Source organism: Heptranchias perlo, chromosome 28 (assembly GCF_035084215.1).
Source record: "Heptranchias perlo isolate sHepPer1 chromosome 28, sHepPer1.hap1, whole genome shotgun sequence".
Lineage (NCBI taxonomy): Eukaryota > Metazoa > Chordata > Chondrichthyes > Hexanchiformes > Hexanchidae > Heptranchias > Heptranchias perlo.
Window position 1 is genome coordinate 24,622,667 of NC_090352.1, and position 15,983 is coordinate 24,638,649.

Here is a 15,983-nt window from a genome sequence, read left to right on the forward strand (position 1 = left end):
TGGCCGTCTTAGAGGTCTTTGGGCCTAATGTTCAGATTTCTGCATTGGTGTCACTGTAGTCTGCAATGACAGAAAGCTAAACTAGATCCATTGTACATGTCACACAGAGTTTAATGGAACCTCTGCAAAAATATTATTTATTCCCTCTTTTAAACCCTAACATGATTATTGTCACATATTAAGAGGAGAGCACTGGCTTAATTCAGAATGTTTGGTGCGACAAGTGCCTCAAACCAGTATTTTATCAAAATATTTGAACGAGGTAAAACCAGTCGTTATCTACTGAATTTGGAGCAGAGGTACATCAGTACCAGGATGCTATAACACATTATATGCATTTTAATTTTATTTTAAAATGTAAACTTTTTTGAAAAAACGCCTACAGTACTGACAATAAGGAGAAGTGTTTTTTTTATATAAACTGGAAATAGAACTTTAGTTTCAAATTTAGAGCTAAGCTGTTTTTTTAATGAAGTGTCAGCTTGGCCCAGTTGTTAGCACTCTCCCCTTTTGAATCGGAAGATTGTGGGTTCAAGCCCCACTCCCAAGACCAGAGCACACAATCTAGGCTGACTCTTCGATGCAATAATGAGGGAGAAGTGTATTGATCAGAGTGTCACTTCTGCCTGTTCAGGTGAATATAAAGATTCAATGGTGCTATTCAAAGAAGAGCAGGGAGTTCTCCCTGCACCCCGGCCAAAATTCTTTCCTCAACCAGCACCGCCAAAAAAAATAGATTATCTGGTCGTTCACCTCATTTGCTGTTTGTGGGACCTTGCAATGTATAATTGGCTTGCTACGTTTTCCCACATAAGCACAATAGCTGCAATTCAATGTAACTCATTGGTTGTGAAGTGCTTTGAGATAGTCTGAGGGTGTGCTCAGCCATGATATAAATTCAAGCTCTTTATTAACCTGGCATATGCAACAACCAGTTCTAGCCAGTACTGTCAGCCACTGGGGACCATGGTAGAGAGAAACCACTTTTTTAAACTATAGTAATATTGTAAAGAAGTGTCCATAAAATACCAGGAGTCAAATTCAAACATTACGCCTCAGTAGCGAAAAGTGCAGCTGAAAGCCACTTTCTCAGGAACACAGCCAGTAGATACAATGAGCAGAAAAGAGGAGTGATGGGCAATTCACAGAGAGGCTTGAGGCTGGAGCTCAGGCCTGAAACTGGCTTTTAAAGTGTTTGTGTTTTTTAACATAATGGGAGCAGAATCAACAATTCCGTTTTTTTTTTGAAAAGTCAAATGCTTTGACAAAGCTCTGAACTATAAATAATTCCGGGTGAATCATCATAATTTAGATGGGTTAATGACTGCAAAAGTATTAGGAAAGCACTAGGGTTGTCTTATAACCTTTTGAATTTTCCTTTTACAAAAAACACATGAATTAGAATGAAATGAATGATTAGTAACAGTAAGGGTATAATCACAGTAAATTCATGTATCAAAAATACATGCATTGAATGAATAAAATCTATGACTGGAAGCTGACTGGGTATATATGGCAAGAGAACTGAAAGGACCAATGTGACTACGAGTAATGGAATGGGTGATATGCTCATGTTGGGTGGGCAGGGAGATAAAAGATCACTCGCATTAGAAATGGGCTTGTCATATACTTACAGGGTGAGATAAAAATCCCAGTGTTAAAGACCTAGCCAGGCCAAAAATGAGGGAATATGAGAAATGAAAATGCTCACCAGCCATTTTCACCAAAATTCTTCAGCATCTTATACCAGAGTTATTCAAAAAAAATTCAATTAAATCCAGAACTATTAACTGAAGAACCAGATGGAGCATTGCATGCAATAATGTATGACTTTTAATGATGCAAAACAAATGAAGTCAGATGCTTGTTATTGTGACGGTGTTCGAGTGATGCATTGTAATTTTTTTTATTATTATGCAAAAATCATGAAGGCCTTAAAAAGCAATAGGAGCTTGCGAAGTGAACCATCGGAATAGTCAGAGCGGGATCTACCCCAATGATTTAGGAAATAAAAGAACCGCCCGAGGTAGTATTAAGTCATACGGACCAGAAGGTTCCAGGTTTGGTTCCTGTTCAGCGCTGTGTTAGATAACCTCTGTAGAGGCAGGATCAGCTTGTGGTAGAAGGTTGGGAAAAGTCAGCAATGGTTCCTGTGCACGCGTGTGTACGTGCGGACAGTGTGTGTGGGAACACGATCGCTCTTGATCACGATGCCCTCCATGGCGAATATCCTGCCAACATTCATCGTCTAGGCTCGCGCATGACGAACGCCGCCTTGGTCAAGGTCCTGGCGACCCGCTGGTGCCCGCAAAACCATCCCCCAGGAAGCGGAAGTGCCTTTGAGTGAGAAAGGGAGAAAACTGCAGGGAAGTAAATGATGCCAGGAAATAGATTGGCAGTTCAGTTTGAACTGATTTAGTGTGTGAAGACATAAATTAAGAAAATTGTTTCCCTGGCCTTGGTCAAATAAATATTGACATTTGTTTAATGCCAGCGGTAAACATGGTACAATATTGAAAGAAAGGTTTGTTTAACAAAGGAGTACATTGGAACGTGATAATTGCATTCAGCCTGCTCTGATTGTAGAAACATTCCCTTATGCCCTGCAGAGTGCACGGTCTTGACAGAGTCCTAATACACGTACCTCCCCTCATGTCCATACCTACCCCAGGCTGCGGATTAACTAGAGAGTGATACAATAGACACACATGCTCATGTGTTCAGCTCAGTCTATTCATGTGTGTATTACTTACTCTAATCAGGATTACACTTTAATGAATTGTAAGGAGTTAACAATATAAAGAGGCAAGTGAAAAGAATAAGTCGTGGTAATTCCATTTTGCATAGCTTTCTTGGTTCCTTTCTTTGAGCAAAAGGTGTAATCCTCTTTGAAATCAAAGAAGGTACAAAGTATGAATTTTAATTTGACATTCTGGGCTCTTGCGCAGCGTTCTGTCAAGATTAAGTCTTTCTGAAGATTTGAGAGTGAAACCATCTGCTGTCTGCTCCCCCTTGCACTGATGTGGGCTTGTGCGGGTGTTCGAAATATGTATGGCTGTCTTTAATACTGAAACATGTCCGATAGAAAGTGCTGGGGTGTTTCTTTGTTCCGGTTTTATGCAGCCCTTTGACAGACTGATTCAGCCCCTGTTCAAGGGCAGTTTAAGAAATCTTAATGTGCAAAGTAAAGGATTTGCTTGCACCCTCCTTGCTCCTATTTTTTTTAAAAATCAAGCAGTTACAATGCGTTGATTAATGTAATGTCACCCTCACCCTGCATTGGAGAATCTTTTTGCTTAAGCAATAAATACTGATAACATCACTGGGAGAACTGGCTTGGAAAAGTTAATTGATAACAGCACAGATACTCTCATTAGGCTGGGTTGCTTCAGTGATCGTGTCATTTCAACTGTGTGTGTTAATTTCACTCCAGCACAGTGTCAGGCTCAGGAGCTGCTCCAAGGCACTTCTCTTGATGTCATCGGTGGAGTAAGTGATTTGTCGCGGTCCGACATCCCACGACAAGTCCCACAAATTTCTATATTGACCACGTGTAACAGTATTTGCCGCTGAGGTATCGCATGTTTGCAATTAAAAAGTCCCAGCAGCAGTGAAAATGCCAGTCAGTGAACGATAACCCATCACTCGCTTTAATCATCAGTAGTCAATTCTTTTTTTCAATAGATGGTTAACTGTAAACATCCACAGCATTTAAATGTTCGTTTTAAGGAAGAATTTGCTTCCGTAGTTGATAGGGTTGGCTGAAGTAGAGTGGGAGGAGGCTCGTGTGGAACATAAATGCTGGTATAGGCTTGTTGGGCCGAATGGCCTATTTCTGTGCTGTAAAATTCTATGTAATAAAAGAGTAGTGTTCCTTTACAGAGTCACCTTTAGCTCAGTGATAGCACTTTTGCCTTTGAGGCGGACGGTCTTGGGTTCAAGCTGCACTCCAGAGACTTAAGCACATAACCTAAGTTGACACTTCCATGCATTACAGCACAGAAGTGCTTCACTATTAGAGGTGCTGTCCTTTCAATGACACATTACACTGAGGCCCCATTTGCCCTCTAAGGTGTCCGTAAAAGATCCCATGCTTCTATTTGAAGATGAGCTGAGGAGTTCTCCCGGTGTCCTGGTCAACTTATACACCTCAACCGACAGATTATTTGGACATTTACCTCATTGCTGTTTGTGGGATTTTGCTGTGTATAAATTGGCTGCTGTGTTTCCCTACATCACAAGAGTGACTACACTTCAAAAGTACTTCACTAGCCATAAAACTCTTGAGGTTGTAAAAGGCGCTATATAAATGCAAGTTTATTCTTTCCTTTCCAGTTTGGTAGCCCAGGTTGTGGTGTGGAGATATATATATATATACACACAAACTAAACTGTACCTGATTTTCTCTTTGTATGTGGACAATTCAAAATAACCCCATCATCGGTCGCAATCTATTTTCAACTTTAAATAAACTGCAGTCATGCAGCGGTAACTTTACTTTATGTTTATTACCATCCTCATTTCTTAGCTTAAACATTTCCCATTCAGACAACTTTATGCGAATGAAATCAATCAGATAAAATTCAACGGTAAAATTATAAAAATTGTCTTTAATTCATAGGGAGGAAAATTCAAAGATATTGCCATAGTAACCAGAACTTATACTCTGTTCACAGTGGGTTTCATCCAGCCATTTTGTTCCTGTCATGATGAACTGGTTTTGGAAGATTTCCTGAGCCCCAACAGTGTGATGAAATGAAATTAACTTGCACTGTGAAATAAACACACAGGGAAGCAAAAGGGTTTTCAACTTGGGGATCAGTATGGACTATCCCCTAACATTAGTGAAGATCAGAAACTTCAAAGTCACAAGCGTAATTGTTGATCTTGTGCACGTGCAGTTAGTTCAGTTGTTGCCGCCCATGCTTCGAATCTGCCCCGCGATGTAAACAGAGCAAATTCAGAGCACCCGGCAGCTTCAGCACACTGTGGAACTGCTTCCAGTGGGAGCGATCTTTGCAGCATAAGCGTGCCCTTTCTGCATAAACAAAGGCTTCAGCATCCACACAGTCAGTGACGGAATTAATGACTTCCCATTTAAAGCTGCCATCTTCAACAGTCTTCCAGTCATTGCACTTCCATGAAGAAAGTGTGTGACAAACTGCCTGCATACGAGATTAACTCTCGAGTGCTATCTCTGCACTTTAAAAGCTCTGGCACAGCAACTTGCTGAATAAAACAGTGTTGCCTCCGCGGGCCCTTTAAAGTTCTGTACCCTGATTATACAGAACACTTTTATATACACACTACTTTGTGAAAGCTGTCTATAAATAGTAAACTGTTTCTCTCCACAATAATGACATGGCCATGGGAATAAACCACAGACGCAAGATATACTGGCTTGTCAGAAATCGGAGCTAATTTCTGCACTGGTGATCACAGGACTCCTAATAACAAAACATATATTTATTGCATCATTGTTGGGAGAAGACTTGACATGTTAAGGTTCAGATTTCCCATGCTGGGATATAATATTTAAGACCCTCCTGGTAGGAGTCCGTTGCGTGCTCAGTAAACAACATAATTCAGTGTAAAACAGGGGTGAATGCAAATAAGAATAAATTCTGATAGTATAGGGGCCTTGAGAGAAAAGCAAAGCACTTGAATTTGATTCCAGGTTTAATATGTAAGCCCAAATCTTTTGAATGTATTCATTTAGTTAAAATGTACTTTTAAAAATCTGCACTATTTACATGTGAGTTTGTGCAAAGAATTATATTTTACAAATGGGAGTAAAATATAATCCCACCTTATTTGGTGACAACTGCACTGCTCTGGGCTCCAGAAGAATGCAAAGCACAAAAGAGAGCAGCTCCAAAGTACAGTAGCTGAGGCGTCTGAACTCTAGATAATATCCCTCTCCAGGAAGCATCGCAACACAAACAGCCTATCAACGATTGCAAATTAGAAAAATAAAGCGATGTTGCATCTTCCCGGCTGACAGTGACAGGCGGGAGGATGTTTTCTCCTCTCCTCATGTCACGCTGGTGCATGTCAGGACACTTCCACGATTTCCCTAAAGGAGACAGCCTCAGAATGGAGGTGTCATTTGTCGCCTGTCCCTTTTCTCATTGATTTCGAGGCATTAATTAATGCTAGGTGTCAGCTCTGAAGATGAATTCAGGCCAAAGTCTGACTCCTCTTTTGTTTTTTGATTGTAAATGGTATAGATCTACCATGATGGAAAGGCTGAGGTCAGAGGGCACTGGATCCCTGAATGTGAGATTTACATGAAGAAGGTACTCTCAGTCCACTTAACACAGAGAGAATTTAGAAATGACACTGCACAGGGATTGAAATTCCTCACTGCTATTTTTAGCGCACTGGTTAACACATTTGCATCAATATTTTTTTATTTCCAATGGGTTAAAATAATGCACTGAGAAAATTGATGAGTTGAGGGCAGTAAGAATATGGCAGAGAGTGATTTGATGAGATCAAGTTAACTAATGCACCAAAGATTGTGCACAGAAGAACTTCAACCTGAAGTGAACATGCAGTGATAAAATACAGGATAACGGGCAGCCAAAAGGGAGTAACAAAGCTACGATAAAATCAAAGGGATTCAGGTACCTATGCTTGTGAGTGTTATCAGGACCCAGAGATTAAACTGCAGCCTTTTTACTCACTCTCTACCATATTTTCTTAACGTGCACTGTGTTTGCAATAGGCAAACGGTAGAGTTGAGATGACATTGATTGAAGATGGTAAAGAGCTGTTCTAATGTCCCCTCTGCAGCATAATGCTGGCTTAAGATTGACAATGACCTATTGCAGGAAAACATTTTGCAGTAGGGAAGTTAAGTTCTCAGATCTTTCAGTTGCATTGCACATAGTAAATGCAGAATAATGGATGCCTGGGAAGTTGTTGCAAAGCTGTAACTTACAAGGGTTCGGTCATGGTAAACTGCAAAGCAGTGTTGATGAGCACTAAATGAACGCCAAGATTCACTTACTGCCTTGAGCTTCCACCAAGACTTGTGACACTTCCTACAATATTTATAAAGATTGTCACATTTTTTTTTCACAAAAATACGATGGGGTGACTTTTCGACTTTGTACTCCCATCAGGGAATCTCACCTGCCGGAAGCACAAATTGGAAATCTGGGTCCATGCTACACGTAACTTTCCGACCGTTTTAGGGTTAGGAGAAGGGAAGATGCAAAGCATTTCTATCCTTACCAGTTAGAAGTTCTGTCACTTGAAGCTGCCTGCCTCAGTTGGTGTATTTTTATTGTTCTAGGCCAGAGCACTAGATGGAGCACTATCAAGGGGGAACAGACGTCTTGCCTATCCCCCTCCCCACCCGAATCTCCTCTCCTGCTGCACATTTCCAGAATAACACAGTGCTGAACACAGCCCAGAGATTCCCAGGACTGCAGCTGAGGGGCAGGTATGTGACGGTGCAAAGATGGAGAATTTTTAAAAGTCGGTTTAAAACGTATAGAAAATAACTTACAAGATTAGAAAATGAAATGTAAAATAAGTTTTAAATTCTGAGTCTGGCACATTTACAGATGCAGTAGTGAGCTGTGATAATGGACCCAAAACAGTTGTTCATTTTCTACATCAGTCAAGCATCTTGTATCATGACTACAGATCACTTGTGCTGGAGTTCAGTGAATCAGCTCCCATGTAACCTTTGTGTTCTATATACTACTGAATAATAAAAACAGATCATTTATCACAACTCATAAGTACTACATACTCATTTTGCAACATCTGCCTCATTTTTTGGAATTTCAATCAGTAAACACACTTGCTTTTAATGTCGTTTTAATTCTTGGTATGTATTAGATTTATGCATGAGCATTTTGAAATTTCCTTGTATATCCGCAACATGTGGTATGCTTGGAGCATGATTTTGCCAACATCTGTGAGTTAGTTGTTTAAAAAATCACAATGCTTAAAGTGTAGTTTTTCATCCTCCCTGCCTGCACCAGCTCCTTCCTCACCCCAGAAGACCACTTCCCCAACTTTGAAAAGCTCAGTCTCGACCTGTCAGATCAATCACTTCAGCGGGTTTGTTGTTCTTTATGTGAAAGATGTTTTTCTTGCATCATATTTATGCTGTGGGCCCAGACTCACTGCCAGAGAGCGACTTGAGGTCACACAGCAGTGCTCACTTGTGATCTGATGTTATCACAGCTCTCTCAATGCTTCAATCAGTTAAGTGCTGGAATCTGTCCCAGAATACTGAGTTCTTTTAAATTCACTGAGCATTCCCAGCCTTTGCAGAAAACAGTTCATTTCTTTTTCCCCTTTCGCCATTATTTTCTCTTCCTCCTCCTTTCCTACCCTGAAGGCTTGACTCTTTGTTGGGGTTTGGTCCCATGGGTGCTGGTCTCCTTCTAACACCTCAAGTCAAGTGGCCACCATTCACGCACGAACCTTGAGGGAGAGTGTCAGCAAGCAATTTGACCATGGAGGGCGGCATCACAGCTGAGCCTGCTCCAGGCCCCACTTGATATTCGCGTGCTATTAGGCAAGAGTTGTGCAGTGTAGATTTTTCCACAAACTGAAATGGAAAAGAACGTCTGTCATGGAGAAGCTGAAGCAACCCTCTACTAAATTTTCTTTGTTTTCTTCTCCTGCCAGTACTCTGCCCTGCCCTCCTCTGTTGAAGGTATTGACTCATGGGCACTAGGGTAGAGGGTCTTACACAGTGCAATGGCCTCTACTAGGCTGCTGAGCTTTTTCACAGACTCCTCTCCCCATTGTCTCTCTTCGTGGCGCCGAGAAGTGTTTTTTATATTTACGTTCAGCACCAGAGGTTTCGTCCCCTCTTCCATTATTTTAGGGGGTCGCTTCTAAGTGTTTGCAATTTCTCCCCCGCCCAATTTACTTTCGGCCATCTAGAGTGCGAGCCAAGCAGACCTGAGGACCTGCTGGTGGATCTGCTCCTGGACAAGTCTACCATCTGTAGATCCAGCATGCAAAGGTCCATGGGGCAAGCTCCCTTCAACAGCTTGCCTACATTTCAAGCCAACAACCACACCTGGTGGTCCTTAAACACGAACATTAAATGTCTAGCAGTTCATTGGATGCTTTCCACAACCAGTGGGCACCACATGGAATCACCTGCCCCCTCCCCGCATCCCCTACAGCAGTACCAACCTATTTAATCTAGGATCAGTCACCTACCAGTACCTTGTCCAAATGTGAGCTTAATTGTGAGCATGAGCAGTCTATTTGGCCATGGGTTGTGGAGGAAAACACCTCCAAGCCTGATCCTATCCTCACTCAATGTCCACATGCATTCACTTCCACATCCCTCCCTCACTTAGGGGTTCCAAGACCAACTGTAGCACTCCAACTGCCATCCCTTCAGAGATCAGTTAATTCAGCACAGACAAGGAATCAAACCATGAGACCTTCCTGGTCTGGATGACTCAGTTACTCCCTTGATAAACTGAGTCATCAGAGAAGCCTTAAAAAACAGACCATGGAAAGGAGCCGTTTGTTTTGGATTGACTGGTAAAAGTTGAAGAGTCAAGTCCTTTGATTCTATCTCTGGAAGTACACTGCATTACTGTATATTTGTTCCATGAAGCGAGTTGTTATGATCTGGAATTCACCGCTTGAAAGGGTGGTGGAAGCAGATTCAATCGTAACTTTCAAAAGGGAATTGGATATATACTTGAAAAGGAAAAAATTGCAGAGCTATGAGGAAAGAGCAGGAGAATGGGACAAATTGGATAGCTCTTTCAAAGAGCCAGCACAGGCACGATGGGCCAAATGGCCTCCTTCTATGCTGTATGATACTATGTTTCTATGAATTAACTCCCTACCACTTAAAATTAAATGAATCTAAAAATATAAAGTTTTTAAAAATTGAAACTGAATAACTGTGGCCCAATATCCCTGTTTGTTCGTAAAGTGGCCATATGGACCAGGACGATTCCAGATTTCAGTCATGCAAACAATAGGTGTTACAATTAGCCTGAGTGTTCCTGAATCAAGAAAGGGAAAATCAGAGCCAATTCCCATTCCTCCTCACCATCTAGTGAAAATACTGGTTCTTGAATGGATCTGAGTGATAAAAAATCATTTTCCCCAAGAATAACTTTCCTTTTGAAACAGCATTTATTTATTTTATACTTAGTCAAACTTGCGATCTATAACAGTACATGGAAAAATGTTTAAAGCTACACAGGATAACACGATCATTTTGGTCAACAAGCAGTCAGGAGCTGGGGAGCCTGGTTTCTACTTCCAGGTCTGAGATAAATAGATATTAAAGATGCAGACATTGAGTGGAAGGGTCACGTATAGAGAACTGGATCACAGAGCTGGATCAGACAATTACACGGAATCTGAGCAAGACAGCTGAGGACGATGAGGTGATGAGGCAATGAGTCGAAACATCCTGGTAGAATTTGCTTGTAGCACTGAGGACAAGAGTAAGGTGAAAATCCCTGACCCAATTTACTGTCTTCATGTTAGTGCTGAGCTGCACATTCAGATTATTCCCCATCTCCAAAGGTCTAAATTACATTTTAAGGCTGAGCTTCTGGTCCCAAATATGCAGATTCCTTTTTGACCCCCCTCAATGTGCTCCTACCGTTTGATCTGCAATTTAGTGGAGGCGATTAGTGTTGTAACTTCTAACCAAAAAAAATCTTCTAATTCATGTATGTAAAGGCAACAAAGCCACGATTTTAAACCAACATGCCCAGTGAGAACCGGGTCAGACTCCTGATTTGCAACCGCCTGATTTTACACTCTTTTGACTTCAATGGCACCGATAAATCGGGCAGGATGTAAATCGGATGTCGTTCTCACTGTTGGAACCAGGGCTCAATTCTTTCATGTGGATGGATGAGTAGAGTATCAATATATTGTATGGTTTATCAGGACTGTGTTCATGAATCATTATAACTGAAAAGCCTCAGCCTATGATAGCTGTCCTGATATCCTTTCACATGAACCTATCAAATGTGAAGTGCATATGACACGTAACCACTGCATTAGGTTTGTATGTACCATAAATGGACATTTAGCAACTCTGTACATACATCTTCTTGAACAAAATTGCTTTTTGCAGAATAAACTTTCAAGTTCAGGTCAATTGTGTTCAACCACCACTTATATTTATATTATAGCTGGTTTGGGAACTCCAGTAATATGTTTTTACATCTGTGTTAAGCTTTATCTATTTATTATACTAACAATGGTATCTCAGCGTGCACAGATGTCACACTTTGTCAAAATGCAAAAAAACAAATTTAAACTGCTGTGTACTAATCAGCTGGAGCCTGAAATTAGATGCACATTCCAATCTGCAAAATTTCCTGATCAAACAACACTTAAACTCCAAGTACCCTCGGACTGATGTTAGAAATTCATAGGACCATAGAAATTACAACACAGAAGGAGGTGATTTGGGCAATTGTGCCTGTGCTGGTGTTAGTTTTCAGCTGGAGCTATCTATTCTAATCATATTTCCATGCCCTTTCTGTGTATCTTTTTATATTCTTTCTTTTCAAATATGTATCCAATTCCCTTTTAGATGGTATTACAGTCTCTGCCTCAATAGCCACTTGTGGTAAAGCATTCCATGTTCCAATAATCATCTGTGTGAAAAAACTTTTCCCGCCTTTACTTAATAGCAATCAGACTTTCTGGATTGAAAGAGACAGTCCAACTTAAACACAGACCAGTGGTAGCAGCAGAATAATAGTGTTCATTACATGGTATAATACTCCTGTGATTATAAAGCCAATTAGACCTTCTGGCTTTAAAGAGACAGTCCAGCTTAAACACAGGTCAACTTTAGCAGCAGAATAATAGCATTAATTACATGGTATAATACTCCTGTGATTATAAAGCAGCAAATCATTTGATTTATAATGAGCAGTGCCACAGATGATCGACGTGTAATATCATAAACATGGGATGTATTTCTTCTTGGTCGCATTTCAGACGTCATGCCTGAGCCATTACCCTTGTGATATGCAAAGACCATGTCACACTTGAACCTGACTGACCCAAATTTCCCACTCATAAAACAGTGACAAATCAGAAATCTGTAACTGTAAGGAGTGATGGAAATCTATCGAAACAAAAAGAAAACAGAAACAAAACCTATCAAATCACTCAAAATATTTTAATCTAAATGTTTTCATCTGCCATTTTCTTTGTTCAGCCACCTGACAATGCACAAGAAGAAACGTTCAAATTAAGCAGAAATATTTTCTTGTCAATAGTGCCACGACACAAAAGCAGAACATCTGCCTCCGATCTATATGGCTGGACCAGTGTTATTTTAATGCTGAGTGCAATTTTCCAGCCGGCCTTCTAGACCAGGCTAAAGTAAAAAGGAGCCAATACTCATTTAAATATTATAATACATTCAAATGAAGCCCAGACTGAGGTGGACTGGCCATTCTCTTCATCCACCTGCAATGGGCCTAAGGAAACTCCATTCAAATTGGAGTTCTTAAAGGGTTTGTCACCTTTTTTCATTTTCCAGCTTTATATTATATTTTTGGTGTTGGCTTCTGATATTAATTTTTGTTACCATTTTAATGAAAATCTTATGCATTTTTTTAAAATTGAATTTTTTTTCTCCAAAACTGTCATTTTTAGAACCCAAAATAGCTGAATATTGTCTACTATTCCACTAGAAAAATGACTGTAATTGAAGTATTTCCAAGACTGCAGCAAAACTGGAAGACCTGAGAAAGAGGGACCATAAAAAAGGAGCTCTTACAATACAAACTTTCATGGGAGCTAAGGTTGTGTTGCACTGAGTTTACACATGAAGCTCTTTATAGATATAAGTCTTCCAAGTGTATCAGTTTTAAGTTGCAGTTTGAATGTGTGCCCCATTGGACAATGGGCATGCATAATAAGCAAAAAATAACTGCAGGGTTGTATGTGAGCATGTCTTGGGCCAGCAGTAAGTGTGGAACAGGCTGAGAAGCAATTTTGGTATGCATACTTTGGTTATCTACCTGGTAAGTGATAATGTTGGTTCGTCATACGTTGGCACTTTCCTTAAGATGTGCCATCTTCTTCCATATCTGTTCCTGGGTCCTGTGGGTACATTGCACAGTGTTGACCCTGGCCACCAGCTCCTTCCAGGGATTCTGGACTGCTATCCTTTGGGGAAGGTGTCCTGGAGTTCCAAACAGGGCACTCTTACCCATCTCATGCAGCAGCACCTTCACTTGTAAGGTATCAGTTGGCCTTAATAAATGAGTTAATGCCTGCATTACAAAAGCAAGCGGAGGGTGAACGTGTTTAGCGTTTGACTGCTCATATTGATAGGCTATTGTGATTTATAGACAGAGAAATATAGAAGATAGCAAACAGATCCCAATATTATGTGACATTTACACAAGTGAGTGGAACTGGCCATACAACACAATGTTATTTCAGGTCTAAAGTATGCATCTATGTACATTATGAAAAAGTCGCTGTGTTTTTTTGTTGTCCAAGAGTGGTGGACTAATAAATAACTGGTGTGGTGCAATACCTGAGTTGGAGGATGCTGATAATGGGTACCTGAAATGGGAACCTGAAATGGGAGTGTTCTACCTCTCAGTATTAGCATTCCTCACCTTTTAATTAGCACAAAATTCTTTTTTTTTAAGTTTTAAAAACTCCAAAAGATGCATGTTTTGTGCATGACTGCATTACATCACTGGTTAGATGGTTAAATACATTTTATGTACGTTCTAGATATAAGCAGTGATATTTGGTGCTCATGCTGAGTATAAAGCTTGAATTGATCAAACTACAGTGATTGATTTAGAATACCTGATGAACATTCATTAAGGGCTTTTCAACAATTATTAATTGTCACGACACGTAACTAATTAAAGGTCAGAAGTCACACTCAACAAGTGGAAAGATGAGAGAGTAGCTGTTTGTTTCCATGATGCCTGTCCTTAATGCTCTCACCTGATCAAGGCAACTTCTACTTTTATTTCATGGGACTCTGGGAATTTTACTTGTGTTTTGGGGATCACATTCCTCAATTCCATCCATTTTTCCATAAAAACCAAGAGCCTGTAATTTGATGATAGCTCATTGAACAGCATAATATTGTAAACAGCTTCAATATTTATTTTCTGCTCTTTATTACTTTGTGAAGTAAACATCCCCTTTTATGGCAATGTTTAAAAGCAGTGTGAAAAGTATGTCTTAGCAAGAAGCATGTTATAGAGAGAAATGTCAACATGGTTAGATTCAGCCTTGAGGAATGCATGTTGTATCAGAAGTTAGGGTCTAGTAGAGGTGGTTAAAGTGAGGGGCTAGTTTACTTAACTTTTATCTCTTGTGACAGCAACATAGTTTTGTCTTACCTTTGAATATTTTTTGTTTGTTTTTCAAAAGTCAAGGAACCTATCGTGCTTAAAGCAACTCGTCTTTTTAAACCCACTCAGATTCCAAAGCCCAGTGGTTCAGAGCAGAGCTTCAGATGCGCTAAACCTGACACTTTTTACATAAGTAGCTACAGATGGGACCCTTGATAACATAAACAAATAAGAAAAGTCAAAGTTTCAACTATCTGCTCAGGACATGCAATAGCCTAACCCAGCCCATGCTCAGAAAATGACTGCGTCCTCTGACAAGGTGATTTAGTAGATAGAAGTAATTACTGCTTTTTTTTTCTTATAATCATTCAGTATGACAGGAGCTATAAGGACAACTTGAGCAGTAAAAGTATTGGTGCATAGTGCTGATTTCCTGCTGCTTGTCCCCTCAAAACTTGACCCTCTGTAAGTGCTTTGCTTCTTAAAGGGAGCTAGTCACATTGTTGCTTAGTAAAGTCTCTTGCCCAACACTCTACACACTTGTAAGCGTACATGTGTGAAATGACACAATGAATGGTGATTACATCTATCAAAGATGTCTTGAGAAATTTGTGAATTCGACTTACTAGCAAAAGATTATGCATTGCAAGAGTTGGTTACCACAATGGATGTGTCATCAGCTTCTATACAATGTACACTGCCAATCAGTCTATTCCTGACTCAGGAATTGAACATGCCCGAAAAACTTGCCAATACGGCAACACAATACTTTTAATTAGATTGAGTCAAGTCAACCTTTCATTGTACTTCCTCATTGCAGCAACATAATAGTAAGATTTGTTCAGTGGGTCTGATTTTTGATCGAATAGTCTAAGCTGAAGGATTTCATTTTTCTGACTGAACCAAATGTTGCCTCTGAAGTACTGGCATATTCAAGGAAACCAGAAATTAATCTTCAGCTTCACTTAAAACTGATGGACCCAAAGCTGAAACCTGAACGCTGCTGTCATTACCAGTACAGAGCGTGGTGTGTACTCCAAGTAGGAGGAATGGTCTTGTAATAGGAGCCCTCATTCCTTTATTGGAAACCGAGGTTAAAAATAAATAATAAATTTATGGAAGAAGAGGTTCAAGCATCAACAGTATTAGACCTATAAAGTGAATTATTCATGAATTATAGGTTTCATAGTAAAATTAATATAAAATCCATAGACTGATGGTTTTAATTAGTGATGATGTAGGTAAGCAAAATCAATGCAATCTCCCAGCCTGAGAAGGTCTTTCAAATAATTTCAGCTTGTGATCCAGCCATTAGTGCATTCTGAATGATTTTTGCCTTTAAAATGTTACCTGACTATAGTAATGTAATGCTTTATAAGTAGAACATTGCTTGTTATACTCCAATTAAGAAGAATAAAGTGAAAAGTCCTCTCATCTAAAAGAGTATTGACTGAAATTTAAGCAACAAAACATTAATAGAGACAGCAGTCACACACAACCAGAATTTGCTGCATCTCTGCCGATATTAAAATCCAAGCAGTCATTCCACTCTGCGGTAGCTGGTAGATGCAGTAACACCAATCCTAGTAGCTGTAGGATCAGATTACTGAGCGATCCCGTAACTGGACCTGCTCTGTTTAGAAACTCCCAGTTACA

At 40.0% G+C, this 15,983-nt stretch overlaps 1 long non-coding RNA gene across 1 annotated transcript in view; it reads left to right on the forward strand.

Moving 5' to 3' along the window:
- LOC137344940 (uncharacterized) overlaps positions 1 to 15,983 on the forward strand; it is a 36,386-nt gene that overhangs the window by 3,574 nt on the left and 16,829 nt on the right. The window contains exon 3 of the long non-coding RNA XR_010968506.1: positions 7,304 to 7,453. This is a non-coding gene — a long non-coding RNA (uncharacterized lncRNA). The remainder of the gene's footprint in view (positions 1 to 7,303; positions 7,454 to 15,983) is intronic.